This window comes from Microtus pennsylvanicus, chromosome 5 (assembly GCF_037038515.1).
Source record: "Microtus pennsylvanicus isolate mMicPen1 chromosome 5, mMicPen1.hap1, whole genome shotgun sequence".
Classification (NCBI taxonomy): Eukaryota; Metazoa; Chordata; class Mammalia; order Rodentia; family Cricetidae; genus Microtus; species Microtus pennsylvanicus.
Genome location: NC_134583.1, coordinates 17,726,591 through 17,733,971, shown reverse-complemented (window position 1 = coordinate 17,733,971; position 7,381 = coordinate 17,726,591). Strand labels below are relative to the sequence as shown.

The following is a 7,381-nucleotide window of genomic DNA, read 5'->3' as shown; positions in this document are numbered from 1 at the left end:
TTTGTCCTCTCTTTGAAAAGAAAATGAAAGAACTCATAGGCAACACTAGCATTTGAGAAAAATAATCTCAAGGGTCATAGCAGTAGTATCAAAGAGGAAAGTAATCTATCAGCTTTCCCAGGAGGGTGCAAGGCTTTGTCACTATCAGGGATAGCAGATGTTCCTGGAGAAGTCAGCTTGGACTTGAAGAATAAATGGCCAAACTACAGATTGGAGGCAAAGTATGAAGGACAGGAAAAGGTACCAATCATGGGGCACAGTAAAGATCATACAGGAAGAAGATCCAAGATGGAAGAGTAGGGAATGACTCTTCAGCCACATACACTGCCCTGGTAGCAAAGGGTGTAAGAGTGGACGGCCCCACCAGTTCCATGGAAGAAGAATCATGCGCAGCCAAAATAAGGAGATCATTTTTTTCTCACATTTTCTAACATCAAGTTCTTTCATGATTACAACCTCTAATCTCAAATAAATAACAAAAGCTTGTGGAGTTGATGCTTAAACAGACCTGCAAGACATATATTTAACATTTTGATATTTCTTTTTTTAGTTATTAGGGTTTTATTTTCATGTTTTTCGGTTATAAGGAAACAAGTCTTTTAATTCAGTACAAGGCTCTGGTTTGTAGGTGTCAAGAATTGTTTCCCGATTTTTGCAATTAACTTTGAAAGACCTCAAAGTTTTGCTTGCCTATGAAGAAGTCCCCCTCCCCACCCTATAAAATTGGTACCTCTCTGCCTGAGCCCTAGAAATTGAAACTCATTCCCCAGGGAGCCATCTAGTCAATGATGGAAGTCACTTCTGCAACATCTGCTAATGATCATAACAAGCCAGCAGTTGCTATATTCAATAAAAGCCCCAGGATTTGTGTCTGCACAGCAGCGACAGGAGAGTATAGGTCTCTTACCTGACCTGCACTCCATGGCCATTATCCTGTGCAACCCCCTCCCCGTATCTCATGATTTAGAAGGTGTGCTGGGCTCCAAAAGAAGGAAGATATTTCTGCTGCCCTTACCTCTTCCATTTCCTAAGGCAGGAGAGCCTGCAAAATTAGAGCCTTGATGCAGCTCCTTCCGGTGTATGGTGCTTTTACAATTTGCCAGTTTCTTGCAGTGAATTGGATTGCTACAATCTTATCATTTTCAAAAGCTCATCATTACTTGCTCTCTCTGTGTAGATCTCTTTTAGTTAAAGGAAAACCTCCCTCTGCTTTTAATCTCACACTGGGGTAGGGTTTCGCATTTCACTTTTCAAGTGCACTTCCCCAGAAGAGAAGTAAGTAGACATTCTGATAGACAATCTCTCAAAACCAGAATGCTATCATACCTTTTCATCCTTTGCCACTCTAATCTCAAGAGTGGGCAGAGAGGCATTTTCTTTTTTCTTATGCTAAATTGTTTTTAAATATAAGTATGGAATTTGTATTGACCAGGCAAGAATGCTAAAAAGAGCTTTTGGATAGTCCTGGTCCTCAGTTGCAAAAACGAAACAGAGAAATTGGTGTTTTATATCTGCAAAAGTAAGTATGACACATGAACAGTATTAATTCACATAATATGCATACATATGTATGTGAATATATCTATCACATATCTATGTTCCTTGCATGTACTCATACATTTATGTCATCTCTAATCTATTTGTCTATCATCTATTTATATTTATCTACAATCTCACTATCATGTATTATCAATCATCTTTCTATTGTCTAATCTATCATCTATCTGTCATCTTTCATCTATCTGTCATCTATCATCTATCTATCTATCTATCTATCTATCTATCTATCTATCTATCTATCTATCTATCTATCTATCTACCTATCTAATATGTATATATAATACTATTATCTTGAAGTTTTCCTGAATAAAATCTAGGTAAAATAGTCATGAAGGACTTAAAATCCAATCCTTTTATTAGCTTTAGCAAAACCTCACATGTGTTGGATGTGTTTCGAGCCGTCTTGTAAAGCCCCGAGGTTTTATGCCATCACAGCTCTTAAGAAACTGAAGTAGCACTTCTCTTTTACAACTGTGACTCGAGGATGCCAGTGTGGGAAATTTAGGAATGTAACAGGACATCCAAAGTCTGTTGTATGTGTTCTAGTGAACCTTAGTGGGCAAGCTCAGGAGGACCTGTTCTGGTTTATTATCAGAGGAATGAGGTCAGTAGTGTGAGACAGAATTAAACCACAGCAGTGGTCCAGTTTGCTGTTTCAATATGACAGAAACATGGAGAACTGTAAATGCTGGATAACATTTGGACTTTATGCAAGTAGATAAAGTAGATTTCTTTTCTTTTCTCTTACTTGATTTTTCTTTGAGTCAGATTCTTTTGTAGCACAAGCTGACTTGAACTTGCTATGTAGAAGAGGATGACGGTAAACATTTAATCTTCCTGGCCTGGCAAGATAGAGTCAGTCAGTTGCCTGCCAACTCTGCCCCTGTCTGTCTGTCTTTCTCGGTCCTTTCTGTCTCTTTCTATCTGTCTCTTTGTCTTATCTCCTTTTTCTCTCCCTCCCTTCCTCCCGTATCACTCCCTCCCTCCTCTCTCTCTCTCTCTCTCTCTCTCTCTCTCTCTCTCTCTCTCTCTCACTCTTTCTTTCCCTCTTGTTGTCCAGATTGTTAACATGTCATGGTTGATACTCAGTTCATCTTTGTGATAAGCCTATTGATAAATCTTTCCTGTTGCCAGCATCAACACCTTCCACAAAACAGTTGAATTTTTTCTTTACTCACATCCTAAGGAAGAGGGCTAGCTTTTACACCCTAGGGGCTAGGTCTATGTGGAGACGCTATTGTGGGTTTCTGTTCCACAGACTGGAGTTGGTGAAAGGCCAACGTTAAAATAAATCAAGTGAGATAGAGAAGATGGCAAGGGGGTAAAACTGACTACTATGATTGGAAATGATTGGTGATCCTGGACAGAAGTAAGTACAACACACCCAAGTATAGGATGAGAATTCTGGTAACTAACAGAGATCATTTGCCAGATTGCATATGCTTGTACAGAAAAGGCTATGATGGTCTGCACAGTGTATGCACATGAACTGCCAAAATACTATGTAAAAGTTGGCACGACCAGTTCTGCTGCAGCTATTTTACTGGCCTACAGGCTTCTCGGTAGGTTTGGGATGGACAAGATCTATGAAGGCCAAGTGGAGCTGACTAGAGATGAATATAATGTGGAAAGCACTGATGGTCAGCCTGGTGCCTGCACTTGCTATTTGGACATGGATATTGTCTAAATGCAAATGGCAATAAAATTTTTGGGGCCCTCAGGGAGCCACAAGGATGACCCCAGCTAAGATCCTAAGCAATAGTGGAGAGGGTGCCGGAACTGGCCTTCCCTGTAATCACATTGATGACTACCTTAATTGTCATCATAAAACCTTCATCCACAACTGATGGAAGCAGATGCAGAGATCTACAGCTAAGCACTGGACCAAGCTCCTGGAGTTCACTCATAACAGGGAAAAAACAATAATATGAGCAAAAGTGTCAAAATCATCATGGGGAGACCCATAGAAACAGTTGACCCTTGGCTCCAGACTGACAGCTGGACTGAAGTAGGTTCTCTGAATGTGGGTGATAGTTGTGTGGCTTGAGAAGTTTGTAGAGCCATTGACAGTGGAACCAATATTAATCCCTAGTACATGAGCTGACTTTTTGGAGCCCATTCCCTATGGAATGTTCAGCCTAGATACAGTGGGGAGGGTCTTGGTCTTACCTCGAGTAACGTGGCAGACTTTGTTGACTCCCCATGGAATGTCTCCACCCTCTTAGAAGAGTGGATGGAGATTGTGGTGGGGGAAAGATGGAAAGAGGAGGAAGAGAGAATTGGTGTATAAAATAAAAAGGATTGTTTTAAAAAAAATAAAGAAATTTTTGAGGGGCCCTAAAAAGAGCTGTGGATGGAGACTTGTCTTGTCTATCCCTCATAGTACTAAATGCCTCCCTGAGTTTGATTTTGAAAGCAAGTTGAATGCAGAAGTACCTTAGAAGCACAGATGGGTCAGAATGTTGCAGACTGCATGTAATACATAATGGAGGAAGATAAAGATGCTCTTCAACATAGTGCTTGAAGTTCTAGCAACAGCAATAAGACAACTTAAGGAGATCAAGGGGAATTCCAAGCAGGGAGAGTAAGAGAGAGTAGTCAGAGTCAAAGAGATGCCATGTAGCTGCCACAGGAAGTAGATGTGCTGGAACAACCATGAGCCATGGGGTAAAATATAAAATAATAGAAATGGCTTAATTTAATATATAAGAACTAGCTAGAAATATATATATATATATATATATGTATGTATGTATATATCTGTAGCTTAGGCTATTGGCCAAACAATATCGCAAATAATATAGTTTCTGTGTGATTATTTGGGGTCTGAGCAGCCTGGAATGAATGAGCAGTGTCTGTCTATAAAGTGGCATTTTTATGGTTTGTCATCAAGACAGGGAGATACAGGAGAGACCAAAGTTGATAATTGCAAATAAAAATCTATATAGACAAACATGGCAGAGTTTATGCCAAAAATTTCTATGTTTCAGTAGATAGGCAGCATATGGGAGTCCTCTGTCTGATTGTGGTAGTACATTCTTTATGTATTATAGCCAAATACTTTCATAATAGAGGAGAGTGAATTACATTGATATTATAGGAACATTTTTGAAACGTTTCACTTACTTAAAAAGAACTTGTATGAATTTTTATCCAATTAAAAATGATCATAGCTGGGAGTGGTGGTAAATGCCTAGAGTTTCTGTGCCCTGGAGGCTTGAGCAGGAGGTTATGAGTTTAAGGCCAGCCTCGGAGAGAAAGTGAGACCTTGACTAGAAAAGGTTATGAATAATAGCTTCTTATATTCCATGTTTCAGCTGTTTTGGTAGCTTATTAGCAGTAGCAAGTTTTCACGCTTCTTTGTTTCTGAGACTTGCCTAGAATATTAAAATATGTGTTTCTCAAAAAAAGAATTTTCTCATATTGGATCATGCTTTTTGCCCCAGATCTTGATTAGATGAATGTGAGGTAAAATCTGGAAAAGCATAAGCAAGGATATGGGTTTTGTTTATGAGAAAAAAAAATAGGCTGTGAGAAGTTTGGCCTTAGGAAGCAGGCAGGCCCTTGGCAGCCGCTCTTTAAAAGCAGGAAGGTGCTCACTAAACATCAGTTAGATGGATGGCTCTGAACAGACTGGCATCTGGAGTGGAAAGAAACAGAAACAGTAGTGATGACTGAATTCCTGCAATCTGATGCTAAGTAGATGAATGTTACCTTTCATGAAATGTATTCTTCTTAGTTAAGAGAGAAGATAATACAAAATAATTATAGCAGTGATATAACAAAAAATGGACATTTGGGTCCATTGAATACAATACAGACAAGACCCTAATGTAACCTGTTGAATTTAGATAGTTCATAACTATGTGTTCATATTATAAAAAGGTATCAAAGCAAATGTAAGATGTTACTAATAGGAAAGTCAGGAGTTTTAAGTAATTATGTGGGAACATGTACATTCTACTTAACATAAATCTAAAAGTACCCCCGGAAAAGCTTATTAATTAAAGCACGTAAGTATTTGATAATCAAAGGAAAAAGAAACCAAATATGATGAAATGAAAAGAAATCAATAAAATCAGCAGAGCTCACCTGATGTTTGTCATGTTCGTATCAAAAGTGTCAGAGTGAGTCTGGCTCAACATGGTTGAGAATACTTTTTAAGTTTGCTTTCACACAATCCTTTTTAAAGAGTTCTTTGAACTTATCTTTATTATTAATAAAATGATGTATTCTCATTTAGAAACATGATGAAGCAGATGAAACACAACTATTAATAAGCAAGCATGAATCATATAATAATTGCACAAGAGTTCATTTTGTTACAAATCGGAGGACTTGTAACTTGTGTGTGTGTGTGAGAGAGAGGGGGGGGGAAGAGAGACAAAGACAGAGAGAAACACAGAGAGAGATACAAAGACACAGAGACAGTGAGAGACAGAAACAGGGAGAGAATGAGAGAGAGAGATCGGCAGCAGGACAAATTCTACCGAGGCGTTTAAAGAAAACTTGCACTAGAATAAGAATGGAGAAAGGGGTACACTCATCCATTGCTGGTGGGAATGCAAACTTGTGCAACCACTTTGGAAAGCAGTGTGGCAGTTTCTCAGGAAATTCGGGATAAACCTACCCCTGGACCCAGCAATACCACTCTTGGGAATATACCCAAGAGAGGCCTTATCATACAACAAAAGTATATGCTCTACTATGTTCATAGCAGCATTGTTTGTAATAGCCAGAACCTGGAAACAACCTAGATGCCCTTCAATGGAAGAATGGATGAAGAAAGTATGGTATATATACATATTAGAGTACTACTCAGCAGTAAAAAAACAATGACTTCTTGAATTTTGCATACAAATGGACGGAAATAGAAAACACTATCCTGAGTGAGGTAAGCCAGACCCAAAAAGAGGAACATGGGATGTACTCACTCATATTTGGTTTCTAACCATAAATAAAGGACATTGAGCCTATAATTCGTGATCCTAGAGTAGCTAAATAATAAGGTGAACCCAAAGAAAAACATATAGGCATCCTCCTGAATATTAACCTTCATCAGGTGATGAAAGGAGACAGAGACCCACATTGGAGCACCAGACTGAAATCTCAAGGTCCAAATCAGGGGCAGAAGGAGAGAGAGCACGAGCAAGGAATTCAGGACCGTGAGAGGTGAACCCACACACTGAGACAATGGGAATGTTCTATTGGGAACCCCCCAAGGCCAGCTGGCCTGGGTCTGATAAAACTGGACTCTCTGAACATAGTGGACAATGAGGACTACTGAGAACTCAAGGACAATGGTAATGGGTTTTTGATCCTACTGCATGTAGTGGCTTTGTGGGAGCCTAGGCAGTTTGGATGCTCACCTTACTAGACCTGGATGGAGGTGGGTGGTCCTTGGACTTCCCACAGGGCAGGGAACCCAGATTGCTCTTTGGGCTGACGAGGGAGGGGGACTTGATGGGGGAGGGGGAGGGAAATGGGAGGCGGTAGCAGGGAGGAGGCAGAAATCTTTAATAAAAAAAATAAATAAAAAAGAATACATGTTATAGCAATAGCCACTCATTGTTGACATAGAGACCGATGAGACAGAAAGAGCAAAGAAGGCAAACTTTCCAGAGTGGGGCTCATGTGAAGTTAGTGCCTCATTTTACAGGGAAATATCAATTTTCAATTTGAACATAGTGTAAATATCTAAATGACTTAATGTAGAATACTTTATGGTAAAACCTCCTTCAGAATCATGCAGTCAGCACAACCTGCAAAGGCAAATTGTTTTATTTTAACCTTTGCCAGCATTTCCATGCTCTGTTCGGTA

General features: G+C 39.5%; 1 pseudogene; it reads left to right on the top strand.

The window, feature by feature from the left end:
• Window positions 1–816: 816 nt before the first annotated feature.
• Window positions 817–4,084, top strand: LOC142850684 (large ribosomal subunit protein uL18-like; annotated as a pseudogene).
• The last annotated feature ends 3,297 nt before the right edge of the window (window positions 4,085–7,381 follow it).